This window comes from Amblyomma mixtum, chromosome 1 (assembly GCF_055824585.1).
Source record: "Amblyomma mixtum isolate Tamu chromosome 1, ASM5582458v1, whole genome shotgun sequence".
NCBI classification, from domain to species: domain Eukaryota; kingdom Metazoa; phylum Arthropoda; class Arachnida; order Ixodida; family Ixodidae; genus Amblyomma; species Amblyomma mixtum.
The window spans coordinates 66,046,268-66,063,275 of NC_143012.1; the positions used below are offsets into that span (position 1 = coordinate 66,046,268).

At 50.5% G+C, this 17,008-nt stretch overlaps 1 non-coding gene across 1 annotated transcript; it reads right to left on the reverse strand.

Annotated features, from left to right (window-relative positions):
- Nucleotides 1-16,202: 16,202 nt before the first annotated feature.
- Nucleotides 16,203-16,276, reverse strand: TRNAT-AGU (transfer RNA threonine (anticodon AGU)). Its single transcript has one exon. It is a non-coding gene; the product is annotated as a tRNA-Thr (tRNA).
- Between the last annotated feature and the right edge of the window lie 732 nt (nucleotides 16,277-17,008).

The window sequence follows — 17,008 nt, forward strand, 5'->3', positions numbered from 1 at the left end:
TTGGCGACTTCTGCTGCTGTTCCGTTCGGTAGGGCTTTTGCCTCGGTGTAGCGGGTCAGGTAGTCGGTCGCTATAATGATCTACTTATTTCCAGACGTTGATTTCGGTAAAGGGCCAAGCAAGTCCATGCCGATCTGCTGAACGGGCCTTGAGGGGGGTTCAATGGGGTTCAGAAATCCTGCTGGTCGGGTTGGAGGGTCTTTCGTCGCTGACATTCTCGGCAGGTTCTCACATAATGTGAGACATCAGCAGACAGTCGGGGCCAGTAAAACTTGTCTTGAATGCGGCGGAGGGTGCGTGAAAACCCGAGATGTCCAGCTGTCGGCTCGTCGTGTGAGGCCTGAAGAACTCCACGCAGACTAACAGGCACAACAAGGAGGTAGGCTGTTTCGTTCGCTGCGAAGTTCTTCTTCACGAGGACATCGTTCTGTAAACAGACCGAAGGCAATCCTCGCTTGAACGAGGCGGGGGGTGAACAAACCTTGCCTTCCAAGTATTCGATTAGGCATTTTATGTCGGGGTCCGAGCGTTGCTGTTGTGCAAAAGAGCTGGAGCGGAGGGGTCCCAGGAAGGCGTCCTGATCGTCATCCGGCGGCGATGCATCTACAGGGGCTCGTGACAGGCTGTCGGCGTCAGAGTGCTTGCATCCCGACTTGTAAACGACGATTACATCAAACTCCTGGAGCCGCAGGCTCCATCGAGCGAGGCGGCCGGAGGGGTCCTTAAAACTGGCGAGCGAGCACAGTGCGTGGGGATCGCTCACCACCTTGAACGGTCGTCGGTACAGGTAGGGGCGGAATTTCTAAGTAGCCCAGATGATGGCAAGACACTCCTTCTCAGTTGTCCAATAATTAGCTTCGGCTTTGGACACGGAACGGCTAGCGTACGCGATGACCTTCTCCAATCCGTCAATTTTCCGAACGTGGACAGCGCCTAGGCCCCCGCTACTTGCGTTGGTATGAATTTCAGTCTCAGCGTTTTCATCGAAGTGCGCGAGGATCGGTGGGGACTGTAAACGACGCTGAAGTTCCTTGAAGGCTTCCATTTGCGGCGCTTCCCATTTAAATGGCATGTTTGCCTTTGTAAGGTGTTTCAGTGGCTCGGCGGTGCGCGAAAAGTTCTTCACAAATCGTCCGAGGAATCTGCGCACAGCTTTCTTATCGGCCGCTGGTGGAAACATTGCGATAGCAGCGGTTTTGTGCGGGTCTGGCCGTACTCCCTCCTTGCTAACGATGTGGCCTAAAAACAGCCGCTCTTCATAGGCAAAGTGGCACTTCCCTGCTTTCAAAGCTAGGCCGGACGATTTGATTGCGTCTAGTACTGTTCGAAGCCTTTTTAGGTGTTTCTCAAAGTTCGACGCGAAGACAACAACGTCATCTACATATACCAGACAAATTTGCCACTTCAGGCGTGCCACCACTGTATCCATTACTGGCTAAAATGTGGCTGGTGCAGAACAGAGACCAAATGGCATCACCTTGAACTCGAAGAGGACATCTGGAGTGATGAATGCGGTCTTCTCGCGTTCTCTTTCATCGACCTCAATTTGCCAGTAGCCGCTCTTGAGGACCATCGATGAGAAATATCTGGCGTTGCAGAGTCGGTCCAGTGTGTCGTCGATGCAAAAGAGGCGGCAGACGTCCTTCTTTGTGATGTTGTTCAAGCGCCGGTAATCAACGCAGAATCGAAGTGCTCCGTCTTTCTTTCTCACTAGAACAACAGGTGCCGCCCTGGCCCCGCCGCGGTGGCTCAGTGGTTATGGCGCTCGACTGCTGACCCGAAAGACGCGGGTTCGATCCCGGCCGCGGCGGCTGAATTTCTTTGGCGGAAAAATTCTAGAGGCCCGTGTACTGTGCGATGTCAGTGCACGTTAAAGAACCCCAGGTGGTCGAAATTTCCGGAGCCCTCCACTACGGCGTCTATCATAGCCTGAGTCGCTTTGGGACGTTAAAACCCATGAACCAAACCAAACAGGTGCCGCCCAGGGGCTCTTTGAAGGCTGAATAACGTAGTCGCGCAGCATTTCTTCCACTTGGTCCCGGATGGCTTGTCGTTCTCGCGGCGACACTCGGTAGGTGCTTTGGTGGAGAGGTTGGGCGTGCTGGTCGGCTATAATGCGATGTTTGGCAATCGGCGTTTGTAGGACCTCCGGTGATGACGAGAAGCACTCGCTGTAGCTTCGAAGGAGATTGCGGATCTGGTCTTGACTGTTCCGGGGCAAGGCTGGGTTTATGTCGAAAGTGGGCGAATTCTCTTGGTCAGGCGAATCTTGTACGCATGATCGGAGAGCGCGAAAAAGTCTCGTACGTCGGATATTTCATCGAGGAATGCAATCGTCGTTTCTCTCTTAACGTGCCGGTATACTTCGCTGAAGTTAGTCAGCAGTACTTCGGCTTGTCCTTTGCGGAAATGTTCGATGCCTCGCGATGCTGATTCCTCGGTCGAGAAGCAACTGCATGTTCCCCTCGATAATATCTTCAGTGTTATTCGCTTCCGTGGCGCCTACGGTGATGACGATTGAGCGGGGTGGGACACTCACTTGCGCAGGGTGATCGCCTGATGCTCATTAAGGAAATCCGTGGCCAGGATCACTTCGCGGCAACATTGCGGTATCACTGCGAAGGTCGCGGGATAGGTATGTCCCTTGAGAGTCGCTCGCGCTGTACACCGTCCTGTTGGCGTATTGAGGTGGCCCCCTGCGGTGCGAATTTGTGGGCCGTCCCATGCGGTCGTTACTTTTCTCAGCTGCGCACCGAATGGTCAGTTCATCAACGAATAATCGGCTCCTGTGTCCACTAGAGCGGTGACTTTCCGGCCGTCGATAACCACTTCTGAGTCGGATGTCCTGGCTCTGGCGTTGCGCGTCGTCTTCGGCGTCGGGTCACGGCTTCGTCGGATATGTGAATTGTGGGTGGGGCGTATGGTCGAAGGTTTTCCTGACGACGGCGTCGTTTTGAAGGTGCTTCGCGTCGTGGTCGAGGTAGTCGTTGTATGGGGCGTCCGCTTAGTGGGTGCGACGTCTTCATACGGCATGGTCGCTGGAGGATCTTCGTCGTTTCTTTGGCAAGCAACCAGACCTCCACAAGTTGCTTTGTTTAGTTTCCCCAACGGGGGCTACAGGACCTTCCTCGGACAGCCGCGGCGCAGCTGCGGCCCGGTGATGCAAATCGTGTGCGATGGACGGCGACGGCGAGCCGGAAAGACGGCTTGACGACCCGTACTCCCTTCTGTGCAGGTAGTGGTCGATCCCTTAGCCCACGTCGGTAGACGTGGGCTAATGGATCTTCCTCGGTCAGCCGCGGCGTAGTTGCGGCCCGGTGATGCAAAACTTAGTGGACGGCGACGGCAAGCGGGAAAATCGGCATGACGACTCGTACTTCCCTCTGTGCAGGTAGTTGTCGATTTCCCGTGATCGCTCGCCGGGGAATGGCCGTGGGGCGTCGATAGCGAAACCTCGCAGGCCGATGCGTCTGTACGGGCAGTGGCAAAGTATATGACCGGTTTCGCCGCAATGGAAGCACAACGGGCGGTTGTTGGAAGTTCTCCAGGCGTCGCACCTCCTGGGGCTTGGGCGTCGTTCGTAGGCTGGGCGTGTGGGGGCAGGGAGATGGCTTTCGGGAACAGCTGGTTCACGTCGAAGAGGCGGACCTCGCCTTTCGCGTTGGGGCTGAGGACTGCGTAGTGCAGTGGTGTAGGTTAAGGTGGAGCTTCAGTTGGAGGCGAAGATGGCGGGGTGCCAAGCGCATGCTGCACTTCTTCGCGTACGAATTCCTGAAGGGTCGCTACTTGAGGCTGGTTGGAAGACAGTAGCAGGCGACGCAGCTCTTCCCGTACAATTTCTCGGATAACATCCCGCAGGTTGCCGCCGAAAGCTGTGCCATCCGAGAGGGCAGTCGAGGTCACTTGGGGCTGTCTAGGAAAATGACGCGCTCGTGCTTCCAAGGTTCTCTCAATGGCGGCTGCTTCACTGGTGAACTCCGCGACCGTCTTCGGTGGGTTGCGGGTCAGACCGCAGAAAAGTACCTCTTTAGCACCACGCATCAAAAGCTCCACCTTCAGCTCCTCCGCCATGTGACGATCGACTCGTCGAAAGGCGCTTCATATCTTCTACGTATGCGGTCACTGACTCGTTCGGGTGTTGGATGCGTGACTGCAGAAGCAGCTGAGCTCTTTCTTTCCTGATGATGCTCGTGAAGGCCTTCAGGAACTCCCGTTTGAATAATTCCCACGTCGCTAAAGAATCTTCGTTATTCTCGAACCAAATTTTCGCTGGTCCTTCCAAGGCTAAGTAAACAAGGCTCATTTTAGTCTGGTCGTCCCAGCTGTGTAACACGGCGACACGTCCAAACTGTTCCAGCCATTCCTCGGGATCCTCGCCCGGTGAAGCGTTGAACGTGGACGGCAGTCGGGGATGGTGTAAAATAATGGGGGCTGATGTCGTCTCCACTGCTGAAGTCGAAATTGAGTGGTCCTTCTTCGCTCGCGTGCGGACCGGTAGCAGTCCGAATTCTGGTGGACACCTCTGCAGACAAGGGCTGCTTCGCCCTTAGCGTTCGGTTAGTACGGATTGTGCGGCTTTCGCGTGATCTTCTTCGAGACGGCTCGGGCTGCTCTGATGCGTGGTGCTAAAGAGGCACTTTTCGGCGGTCTGACACGCAACCCAGCGGAGACGGTCGCGGAATTCACCAGTTAAGCAGCCGCCATAGAGAGAACCTTGGAAGCACGAGCGCGTCATTTTCCTCGACTGCCCCAAGTGACCTCGACTGCCCTCTCGGATGGCACAGCATTCGGAGGCAGCCTGCGGGATGTTATCCCAGAAATTGTACGGGAAGAGCTGCGTCGCCTGCTACCATCTTCCAACTAGCCTTAAGTAGCGACTCTTGAGGAAATCGTACTTGAAGAAGTGCAGCATGCGCTTGGCACCCCGTCATCTTCGCCTCCAGTTGAAGCTCCAGCCTTAACCTACGCCACTGCACTACGCAGTCCTCAGCCCGAACGCGAGAGCCGAAGTCCGCCTCTTCGACGTGAACCAGCTGTCCCGAACGCCGTCCGCCTGCCCCGCCCGCCCTGCCTACGAACGACGCCCAAGCCCCAGGAAGTGCGACGCCTGGAGGACTTCCAATAACCGCCTGTTGTGCTTCCATTGCGGCGAAGCAGGTCTTGTACTTCGCCACTGTCCGTACAGACGCATCGGCCTGCGTGGTTTCGCCATCTACGCCCCACGACCATTCCCCGGCCAGCGACCGCGGGAAATCGACGACTACCTGCACAGAGGGGAGTACGCGTCGTCAAGCCGTCTTTCCGGCTCGCCGTCGCCGTCCATCACACGATTTGCATCACCGGGCCGCAGCTACGCCGCGGCTGTCCAAAGAAGGTCCTCTAGCCCCCGTTGGGGAAACTAAACAAAGCAAACTGTAGAGGTCAGGTTGCTTGCCGAGGAAACGACGAAGATCCTCCAGCGACCACGTTGTATGAAGACGCCGCACCCACTACGCCGACACCGCATACAAAGACAACCTCGACCACGACGCGAACCACCTTCAAAACGACGCCGCCACCACGAAAAGCTTTGACCGCACGCCCCACCCACGATTCACACACCCGACGAAGCCGTGACCCGACGCCGAGGACGACGTTAAACTCCAGAGCTAGGACATCCGACTTAGAAGTGGTTATCGACGGCCGCAAAGTCACCGCTCTAGTCGACACGGGAACCGATTATTCGGTGATGAATGGATCATTCGGTGCGCAGCTGAGGAAAGTAACGACCGCTGGGGACGGCCGACAAATTCGCACCGTAGGAGGCCACCTCATTACGTCATCAGGACGATGCACAGCGCGAGTGACTCTCAAAGGACATACCTATATCCCGCGACCTTCGTAGTAATACGGCAATGTTCCAGCGAACTGATCTTGGGCATGGATTTCCTTAATGAGCATCAGGCGATCATAGACCTGCGATCCAAGATGATCACACTTTCCACGGACGAGGCCATCCCAACGATGAGAACTCCAGAACGTGACGTGGCGCTTAGTGTCCTGGAGGAACAAGTGAGTGTCCCACCCCGCTCAAGCGTCATCATAACCGTAGGCGCCACGGAAGCGAATAACACTGAAGCCGTTATCGAGGGGAACATGCAGTTGCTTCTCGACCGAGGAATCGGCATCGCAAGGGGCATTGCACATTTCCGCAGAGGACAAGCCTCGGGCACGTTAACAGAGGAACGACGATTGCATTCCTCGACGAAATGTCCGACGTACGAGACTTCTTCCCGCTCTCCCAGCCTTGCCCCGGAACAGACAAGATCGGATCCGCAATCTCCTTTGAAGCTACAGCGAGTGCTTCTCGTCATCGCCGAAGGTCCGACAAACGCCGATCGCCAAGCATCGCATTATAACCGACCAGCACGCCCGACCTCTCCGCCAGAGCCCCTACCGAGTGTCGCCGCCAGAACGACAAGCCATCCGAGACCGAGTGGAAGAAATCCTGCGCGACGACGTTATTCAGCCTTCAAAGAGCCCATGGGCGGCACCTGTTGTTATAGTGAGAAAGAAAGACGGAGCACTTCGATTCTGCGTTGATTACCGGCGCTTGAACAACATCACTAAGGACGTCTGCCCCCTCCCTCGCATCGACGACACACTGGACCGGCTCTGCACCGCCAGATATTTCTCATCGATGGACCTCAAGAGCGGCTACTGACAAATTAAGGTCGATCGACGAGATCGCGAGAAGACTGCATTAATCACTCCAGATGGCCTCTTCAAGTTCAAGGTGATGCAATTTGGGCCTCTGTTCCGCGCTAGCCAGATTTCAGCGAGTAATGGACACAGTGCTGGCTGGCCTGAAGTGGCAGATTTGTCTGGTATATTTAGATGACGTCGTTGTCTTAGCCTCGAACTTTGAGGGACACCTAAAAAGGCTTCGAACAGTACTAGACGCAATTAAGTTTTCCGGCCTAACTTTGAAAGCAGAGAAGTGCCACTTTTCCTATGAGAAGTGCCACTTTTCTTGAAGTTTTTTCATGTATCAGAGCTACAAACAATAGCAAGTCACTAGATGCCGATGGTATCCAGATTCGCCCTGTAAAGTTTGTGCTCGATATTATAAGCCCTATTCTTGCCCATGTGTATAACATAATATTATCAACAGGTACCTTTCCTAAGAGGATGCAAATCACCCGCGTTGTTCCCGTCTTCAAGCGCGGTGATAAAACTGCACTGAATAATTATCGGCCTATATCAATAGTTCCAGTATTTTCTAAGGGCATTGAGAAGATAATGCATGAGCGATTACTCTCATTCTTCAACCGCCACCATTTGATTGCAGACTTTCAACATGGTTTTAGAAAGCATCGCTCTACGGAAACAGCCCTCCTGAGCCAAAAAGAAATAATTTTAGACACGTTCAGGTGTAAGCATATGGCGTTAGGCATATATATAGACTTCTCTAAGGCTTTTGATTTAATTAATCATTCCATTCTTCTTAACAAATTAGAAATGTATGGTGTGCGTGGAATCGCCCACTCGCTTTTGTCATCTTATCTGTCCCACAGGTCACAGTTTGTAGATGCCAATAACGCAATATCTTCACGGAAGGCAGTTACCACTAGTGTGCCGCAAGGAAGCATTTTGGGCCCACTTTTATTCTTAATTTACATAAATGACATTGCAAGCTGCACAGATAATGCTACATTCGTTTCGTATGCCGATGACACAACCATTTTTATTACAGGCAACGTGGAAACAGATTTAGAAATAAAGGCTAATAAGACGCTGTCTGACTTAGAACGCTGGTCCGCGATAAACTGTTTAAAAATCAACCCGAAGAAAACAAAAGTAATCTTGTACACGCCTAGAGGTAAGATGTTGACAACTAATATGAATTTGTGTCTGGGCAGTGAGCAGTTAGAGATAGTGGACTCCGTTAACATCCTTGGGGTGCATTTTTCAAAGCACCTTACCTGGAATGAGAATGTTGATCACCTACAATCAAAATTGTCATCTGCCATTGGTGTCATTGCTCGTCTGCGTCGCATTCTCCCGACCAAGGTAAAATTAATGTTGTACAATGCACTGGTGGTATCTGTCATGCAGTATTGCATGGTGTGGGGCACAACTGGCGTGACAAACTTGCAGAAACTACATTTGCTACAAAAAAGAGCTGTACGTTACATAGCTGATGTCCATTATACATACTCCACAAAACCACTTTTTCCAAAATATGAAATTCTTCCTGTGTTTTGTTTTTATAATTACAGGTTGATGTTGTGCTACAAAGGTTTTGTAAAGTTTGGCATTGATTACATAACTCATCTGGCAAAACTCCAAGAAAACACAAATATTCGTCAGACCCGACATAAAGAAATGTGGTTTGTACACACTCCGAGAACCTCCTATGATGAACAATCTCTATCTTATACACTACCTTCGCTGCTAAACTTACTAGACCGACAAAATTTTGATCCCTCCAGAAACCAAAACTGTCGCATTAAACGTTTTTGTCAACTTCTTCATTTGCAAGACTAAACCATGCCTTCCTATTCGCCTAATTTTGTTCACTAATGTTGCTTATGTGTGTTGATTTATCTGTATTACCTTTTGTTGCTTCTCCGATTGATTGCCGTCTTGTTTCATTCTCTATTACCCGTTGCTTTGTGATATTTTTTCATTTCTGTGTAAGACTGGCCGTCATCCTGCTGTCATGCCAACTAACAAGGGGTCGGGACCTCGTCAAGCTGCTCGAGCTTTTAGTCCCGTACTCCTCCTTTTCTAAGGAAATAAAATGATTGATTGATTGATTGATTGATTGATTGATTGATTAAGAGCTGCTGTTTCTAGGCCACATTGTTAGCGAGGAGGGAGTACGGCGAGAGCCGCAGAAAACAGCTGCTATCGCAATGTTTCCGCCACCGGCTCATAAAAAAGCTTTGCGCAGATTCCTCGGACGATTTGTGAAGAACTTTTCGCGCACTGCCGAGCCACTGACCCACCTGACAAAGAAGACGTGCCATTTAAATGGGAAGCGCGGCAAGTGGCAGCCTTCAAGGAACTTCAGCGTCGTTTACAGTCCCCACCGATCCTCGCGCGCTTCGATGAAAACGCCGAGACTGAAATTCATACCGACGCAAGTAGTGTGGGCCTAGGCGCTGTCCTCGTTCCGAAAATTGACGGAGTGGAGGTGGTCATCGCGTACTCTAGCCATTCCCTGTCCAAAGCCGAAGCTAATTATTCGATAACTGAGAAGGAGTGCCTTGCCATCTTCTGGGCTACTTCGAAATTCTGCCCCTACCTGTACGGACGGCCGTTCAAGGTGGTCAGCGATCACCACGCACTGTGCAGGCTCGCCAGTTTGAAGGACCCCTCCGGCCGCCTCGCTCGATGGAGCCTGCGGCTCCAGGAGTTTGATATGACCGTCGTTTACAGGTCCGGACGCAAGCACACTGACGCCGACTACCTGTCACTAGCGCCTGTAGATGGCCCGCCGCCGGACGACGATGAGGGCGCATTCCTGGGACCCATCAGCTCCAGCTCTCTTGCACAACAGCAACGCTCGGACCCCGACATAAAATGCCTCATCGAATGCTTGGAAGGCAAGGTTTGTTCATCTCCCGCCTCGTTCAAGAGAGGATTGTCTTAGTTCTGTTTTCAGAACGATGTCCTCGTGAAGAAGAACTTCGCAGCGAACGAAGCAGCCTACCTCCTTGTTGTACCGTAAGTCTGCGTGGAGAAGTTCTTCAGGCCTCACACGACGAGCCGACAGCTGGACATGTCGGGTTTTGTTGCACCCTCCGCCGCATTCAAGACAAGTATTACTCGCCCCGACTGTCTGCCTTTGTCTCACATTATGTGAGAAACTGCCGAGAATGTCAGCGACGAAAGACCCCTCCAACCCGACCAGCAGGATTTCTGAACCCCATTGAGATCCCCTCAAGGCCCGTTCAGCAGATCGGCGTGGACTTGCTTGGCCCTTATGAACATCTGGAAATCAGTGGATCATTATAGCGACATACTACCTGACCCGCTACGCCGAGGCAAACGCACTGCGACGCCCCCGATGTGCTCATCATTTACAGAGGAACAGCATTCACACCGGAACTGACGCAAGGCATACTCCATTACAGCCAAACCAGCCACCGGAGAATAACTGCATACCACCCGCAGACCAACGGACTGACCGGGCGCCTCAACAAATCCATCGCGGATATGCTCGCCATGTATGTCGGTGCCGAACACAAGACCTGGGACGTCATCTTGCCTTACGTAGTCTTCGCCTACAACACCGCTGTGAAGGAGACCACCCAGATGATTCCTTTTATGATCGTCCATGGCAGAGGCCACAAGCACGCTGGACGCCATGCTGCGGAACGTTACCGAAGAAGATAACGTCGACATCGCCCCCTACCTACAACGCGCAGAAGGCCGAAGACTTGCCCGGTGAAGGATCAAAGACCAGTAGCGGACCGACGCCTCGCGCTAGAACCTACGAAGACGCAACGCCGATTACAAGCCAGAAGACCGAGTGTGGGTTTGTACGCCCATTCGCCGCTGAGGATTGAGTGAAAAGCTTTTGCGCCGCTATTTCGGCGCGTACAAGGGTCTTCGTCGGCTAGGTGAATTGGACTATGAAGTCGTTCCTGACCAAATGACTGCATCCCAGCGACGCCGCGTACGACCAGAAGTCCATTTCGTACGCCTAAAGCCCTATCATGGACGCTAAAGGACTCCGTGTTTCCACATTCGGTATTTATTTTTGCACAATCCGTTTTTGATTGTTTATAGCCGCATTATGGTCTAAAGCATCGAGTCGATGCTTCTTTGAGAGGGGAGTAATGCCGCGAAACTTTGTAGTGTTTGTTTCTTGTGTTATTTGTTCATGCTTCAAGGCTGCCGTCACGTCGCTTTGTCGGTTCGTTTGTGACGCAGGACACGCATAGATTTATCTCGATTGACTGCATCCAGGCGGAGCCGATTCTACTTTGTGTCAGAATGTTCTAGTAACTTCCGAAGCTTTATCTCGAATGTTCGCTATCAGCTTTAAAAAGAGCACGGCTGACAGCGGCGGGCATTCCGTTCGACGACCGCAGAGCACGCTCGTTGCTACGCCGCCGCCGAGTGATTCAGTTCATTGCGGGCGCAAGTCAGCCCAAAAAAGAGTTCCGTTTCGAAAACATCCTCGTTGTTTTTCTGTTCGCCGGACTCCAGTCACCACTACGTGACAATATATATAATATATAGTAAAAACGTCGACCAACGTTTGAAACGATTGAAACAATTTATTGGTGTTTTGACCGTGGAACGGCCTTCGTCAGAATGTCGCATCTGAATTGACATTCTGACGAAGGCCGTTCAACGGTCGAAACGTCAAGAAATTGTTTCAAGCGTTTCAAACGCTGGTCTACGTTCTTACTACACATACCGTGCCAAGATTTTCCCTTTTGTGCTGGATTATATATATATATATATATATATATATATATATATATATATATATATATATATATATATATATATATAACTTTAACTTCCCAAAGCGATTCAGGCGATGAGGGATGCCGTAGTTAAGAGCTGCGGAAATTTAGACCAAATGGGGTTCATTAATGTGCGCCGCGGTGGCTCTGGCTGCTGACCCGAAATACGTGGGTTCCATCTTAGCCTCGGCGGTCGATATATATAATATGTTGTAATGTTTCATGCCAGCGCGGACCCTGTGCAGGCAACCGCTGAAGAGGAAAAAGCCGATGGTAACCAGTGCGCGAGCCCTGTTTTTGGTGAACCGCCTTTCTGAGCTGACTGGACGTCGCGCCGAAGCTGCTGTGATCGCTGCCTTGCCGCTATCTTCTGAAACACCTAGCCCCCTTACGATATATATATATATATATATGTGAACCTTGAAATGCGGTTACATGCAAGCATAAATTCGTGTTCAACAGTAACTTCTGCGCAGTAGTGGCTGGGACCTGTGGGCTGTCTATAACAGTCGTTTTCACTTTTTGCTCCGGCAGGTACACCTTCAATCGAGACGCCAGCAACGGCTTCCACTACAGCCTTAAGGCCATCCCCAATCGTTACTGCACAGCAATGGTCTTCTACTCGGTGGCCATCGGGGAATCAGGCCGGACTGAGTACAAGTTTGATAGCAACCGAGTCAATGATGCCCTCGATGCGCTCGTGACCGCTGCCGGTCGCCGTCACCGCAATCAGACCATTGACATCTACCTGACCATCGGCGGCTCGCGGAGTGACAGTCACGGAATCATTAAGGAATTAGAAGCGTTCTACTCGGATACAACCAGGCCACTATTCCTATATAATGTTCCTGGAATTGAAAAATTTCAGGCAAGTGACATTCCGTTTTACAGTGCGCACTCCTCGACGGCTAGTTAAATCAGCGCCTACTTTGCAGCATTATTTTGCAGTCCAGTTATGAAGGCGCATGTGACCCTTGCTGATCTCTCCGTCGGGTCGATTTGGTTTGGTTTATTATGGTTTAACATCCCAAAGCGACTAAGGCTATGGGGACGCCGTAGTGAAGGGCTTTGAAAATTTCGACCACCTGGAGTTCTTTAACGAGCACTGATATCGCAGAGTACACGGGCCTCTAGAATTTCACCTCCATTGTAATTCGGCCGCCGTGGCTATGATCGAACCGGCGTCTTTCAGGCCAGCAGCCGAGCGCTGTAACCAACTGAACCACCGCGGTGGGATTCTCCGTCGGATCGAGTTACCCGACGGACTCACCCACTGAACATGTTTTCTTTCATCCCGTCCATAGATTGTTTTCAGTTTTATTTTTTTCCACACACTGCTGAATTGTGGAAATACTTAGGTGGTTCTCTGCGTTCATTGCCAACTAATCAGTTTAAGCTAGAACTGCCTAACCATTTTACTTGACGTTGTATTCTGCCTAATCATGTTACTTGACATTGTTGTATTATGCTTTGTAACGCACCCCTGCTAAGTCCCTAACAAGAGACAGCAGTATTTCTAAATAAATAAATATATCTACCTTCACAATGCTCAAACCACTTGTCGATCAGCAAATGGCTGCTACGAAAGTTCTCGTTAGTCTGGCCTGACAGCTCAAATATTAGACTAAAGAGTGACAGCAGTGAATGTTGCTAAGAATCTCTGGCTCCGGACAGGCCGCCATTGGAAACTAAACCTGGCAGCGTTTAACACTAGAACCTTATCCAGTGAGGCTAGCCTAGCAGTGCTGTTCGTGTAGCAGTGCTAGAAGTAGGTGGTGGGTTGGTTCGGCAGGATACCGGCAAGCTATCTGAGGAGACGAAAAATGTGATTAAGAAACTCCAAACATGAAACCACCTAACCCTACACAGTAAAAAAATTTGCACCCTTAAAGGCGTAGCCCTCATGGCTGCCCTTTCACACCCTCATTTTGTATTATTTTTTTGGAAAAGGGTGCGCTGAGCACGTTAGCACGTTTAATGCATCCATGGACCCTTCAAAGATGCACGGGTGCAAGGGTGTTGTAGCTCCTTCAGTTGCAAGGGTGCGCAAGGGTGTACGGTATTCTTTGACTTGTCGAACAGCATTCCAGTAGTTCCATCAAGCGTGCTTTTAATATGGTGTGAGCTAATTGAGTTTTCCATTAAAAGACAGCTGCAATCTTGATGCGAGCAGCTAGGACTGGGATGTGCGTCCCCAGAATGTGATAATTAACTGAATTATTTTAGCTGAAGTGCTAAGCGTCACTGACTCCAAATAGGGGGTGGCTGGAATGGCTTATATAAACTTAGAGAAAGTGCGCCCGGAATGGTATTTGTTGTTTCAGCCGGCGTCTTCGCTTCGGCGGACGCGGTTGTTGCGAACACCGTGAGACTCACATCTGGGTATTGTATTTATAGTTGGAGATGCCATAACGTTAGTGCAATGTGGGGCAGGTCGTCGGCAGCTTTTCGTAGGAAATGTTTAGCTTCCATTCAAAAGTGTGCCCTAAAAAAGAAATTGGACACCACCTTTTAAAGCAATAAAAATCTATGAAACTTTAAAGCAGTCGTTAAAAGGGTACGACAAGCATACTTTGCACCCTTTTAGGCTGCCAAAACATAAGGATCCCACCCTTGCTATGGGTGCGACGATCATACTTTGCACCCTTTTAGGAGGGTGTGAGTTATAGACACGGGAATGCACCCTTAAGGGTGCGATTTTTTTTAGTGTACGGTGGCAGAACTAACAAAGTTAACAAATAAGTGCAAGCTAGTCGACTTAAGGAAGTCTAACAAGGAGAAAATCGAGCATGTTCTAAAAACGGAGGCAGCCTAAAAGCAATGAAGAAAACTAGGCACAGTTAAAAACCAGATGGCGCTAAGAAACAGAGGGAAACGACATTAGCAATACGAACAATGTAGGTAAAGTAGCCGTTGAGTTCTACACAAGTCTTTATAGTAGCCAAAGTAATCGGAACATTACTGAGAGAGTAATGGAACAGCAATGGGATATCCCGCCAGTAACGAAAGAGGAAGAAAGCCTCAGGAACAATGCAAAGGGAGAGAGCAGCTGGTGAGGATCAGGTAACTGCAGATAAGGACGGAGGGGAGATTGTGCTGGAAAAACTAGCCACCCTGTATACGCAATGCCTTATGACCTCGAGCGTGCCAGAAGCTTGGAAGAACGCTAACATTATCTCAATTCATAAGAAAGTCGACGTCAAGGACCTCAAAAGTCAGACGGATAAGGTTACTATTCGTTGCCTTCAAGATATTAAGGCGAAAGCCTTTGAAGCCTCATCGTTGTCGACAGACGGTTGCCAGCAGAGGTGTCACGCTTCAGGAATCGTGCCAAGTGTGCCTCTCCTCCGTGCAGCGGCGCAACCTCCTCCCCTCCTTAGCAACCGGCGCGCCGATGGGGGGGGCGCAGCTGTGCATAGTAACCGTGACGTCACACAGTAGTGGTAGAACGAGCGCGCGCCCATCGGCGGTGGGCGCTGCACTGCCGCTTCTTCGCCAGACGTCTCGTTGCAGTCGAGTAAGTGAGACCTATGGCTCCGAAGCGGCCCAGTGATTCCGCGCCAAGTGGTTCGGGGAAGCGGCACTGGGTTGACCACAAGGCTTATTTCCAAAGTGTCTTCGGAAATGTTTTGCTAAGGTAATCGCAAATAGAATCAGGACAACCTTAGACTTCAATCAAGCAAATGATCAGACAGGCTTTCGTAAAGGATACTGGATAATAGACCATATCCACGCTATCAATCAGGTGATAGAGAAATGCGCAGAATATAACCAGCCCCTAAATATAGCGTTCATTGATTACGAGAAAGCAATCGACTCGGTAGAGTCCTCAGCAGTCATGCAGGCAATGCGGAATCAGGGTGTAGAAGTGTTTTGTGAAAATATATGAAGATATTTATAACGATTCCACAGCTATGATAGTTCTCGATAAAGTCGGCAATAAAATTCCAATAAGGAAAGGTGTCATGCAGGGAGACACAGGAGGTATTCCGGGGCCTGAAATGGGAACAGTTGGGGATAAGAGTTAATGGAGAATACCTAAGTAATCTTATTTCGTGATCATTGCCTTGCTGAGTCACAGAGGACATGAACTGCAAAGAGTGACCAAGGAGTTAGGCAGAGCAGAACGGTGAGCCTAAAAATGCAGAAAACCAAACTAATGTTCAACAGTCTAACAAGGGAACAGTAGTTGACAATTGGTACCCAGGTGCACGTCTACTTAGGGCAGCTAGTGACCGGTGATCCGTATAATTAGAGGGTAATAATTAGATGAATAAGAATGGGGTGGAGCGCATATGGCAGGTTTTGGTCAAATGTTTAGGGGAATCCCCCAAGGTGGAGTAGATTTGTAATAAGGGAGTAATTACTCATTGACATCCACCCAAGCGCAGCCATACGGCTACAAAGGAAAGCAATACAGCTTTCACAGAAACTTCGCAGTTAAAGAAAAATTCGTCCTGGTCCGGGGATCGAACCCGGGACCACCGCTACAGCGGTGCAGTCGCTCTACCAATTTAGCTAACCGGGACGGCAAGCTTATGGTAGGGCGAGAGCGAATTGATCGATAGCTCGAAGTGGGCACAGTGTTGGTCAAATGTTTAGGGGAATCCCCAAGATGGAGTAGATTTGTAATAAGGGAGCAATTACTCATTGACATCCACCCAAGCGCAGCCATACGGCTACAAAGGAAAGCTATACAGCCTTCACAGACACTTCGCTGTTAAGAAAAACTTCCTGGTCCGGGGATCGAACCCGGGACCACCGCTACACTGGAGCAGTCGCTCTACCAATTGAGCTAACCGGGACGGCAAGCTTATGGTAGGGCGAGAGCGAATTGATTGATAACTCGAAGTGGGCATAGTGGGCGAAGTGGGCACAGTAGGTTTTCTGAGATCATGAATGGGAGTTTGCCAATATCTCTCAAGAGAGAAGTATACAACAGGTGCATCTTACCGGTACTCACGTACGGGGCAGAAACGGGGAGGCTAACAAAGAGGGTTCACCTTAAGTTAAGGACAACGCAGCTAACTATGGAAAGGAAAATTATTGGTGTAACGTAAGAGTCCGGTAGTCGGCAGAGTGTGTGAGGGAACAAATGCGGGTTAATCACATCCTGGTCGAAATCGAGAGGAATAAATGTGCTTGGGCGCTTCTCATCACCCTTACCCGGCACACTGGTTTCGTGGAAGAGTTGGTGACAGTAATATTTAGACCATATTTTAGAGAAATCGCATAACGCTTTTTTAAGGCGGGTAAACAATTAATGATGGCTGTTTAATCGCACCACTTGGCAACGATCACATTTGGAGCTGTAGTTTATAAATCACCTTTGTCCATGAACCGTCTTGTAGGTTGAAAGGTTGTAATAATTTACCTTCCTACGCAACCGATTTTTCCCCCACCCCGCAGGGGCGTCTGATTGATACAGACGTTGGTGAGTTGCTACACCACGGGTTTCTGAGCATCCGCAGGGACATCCCCGCAGGGGGATGATGGTTAGCAGTGTGCAACCACGGACCCGAGCACCCGCGCTAAGC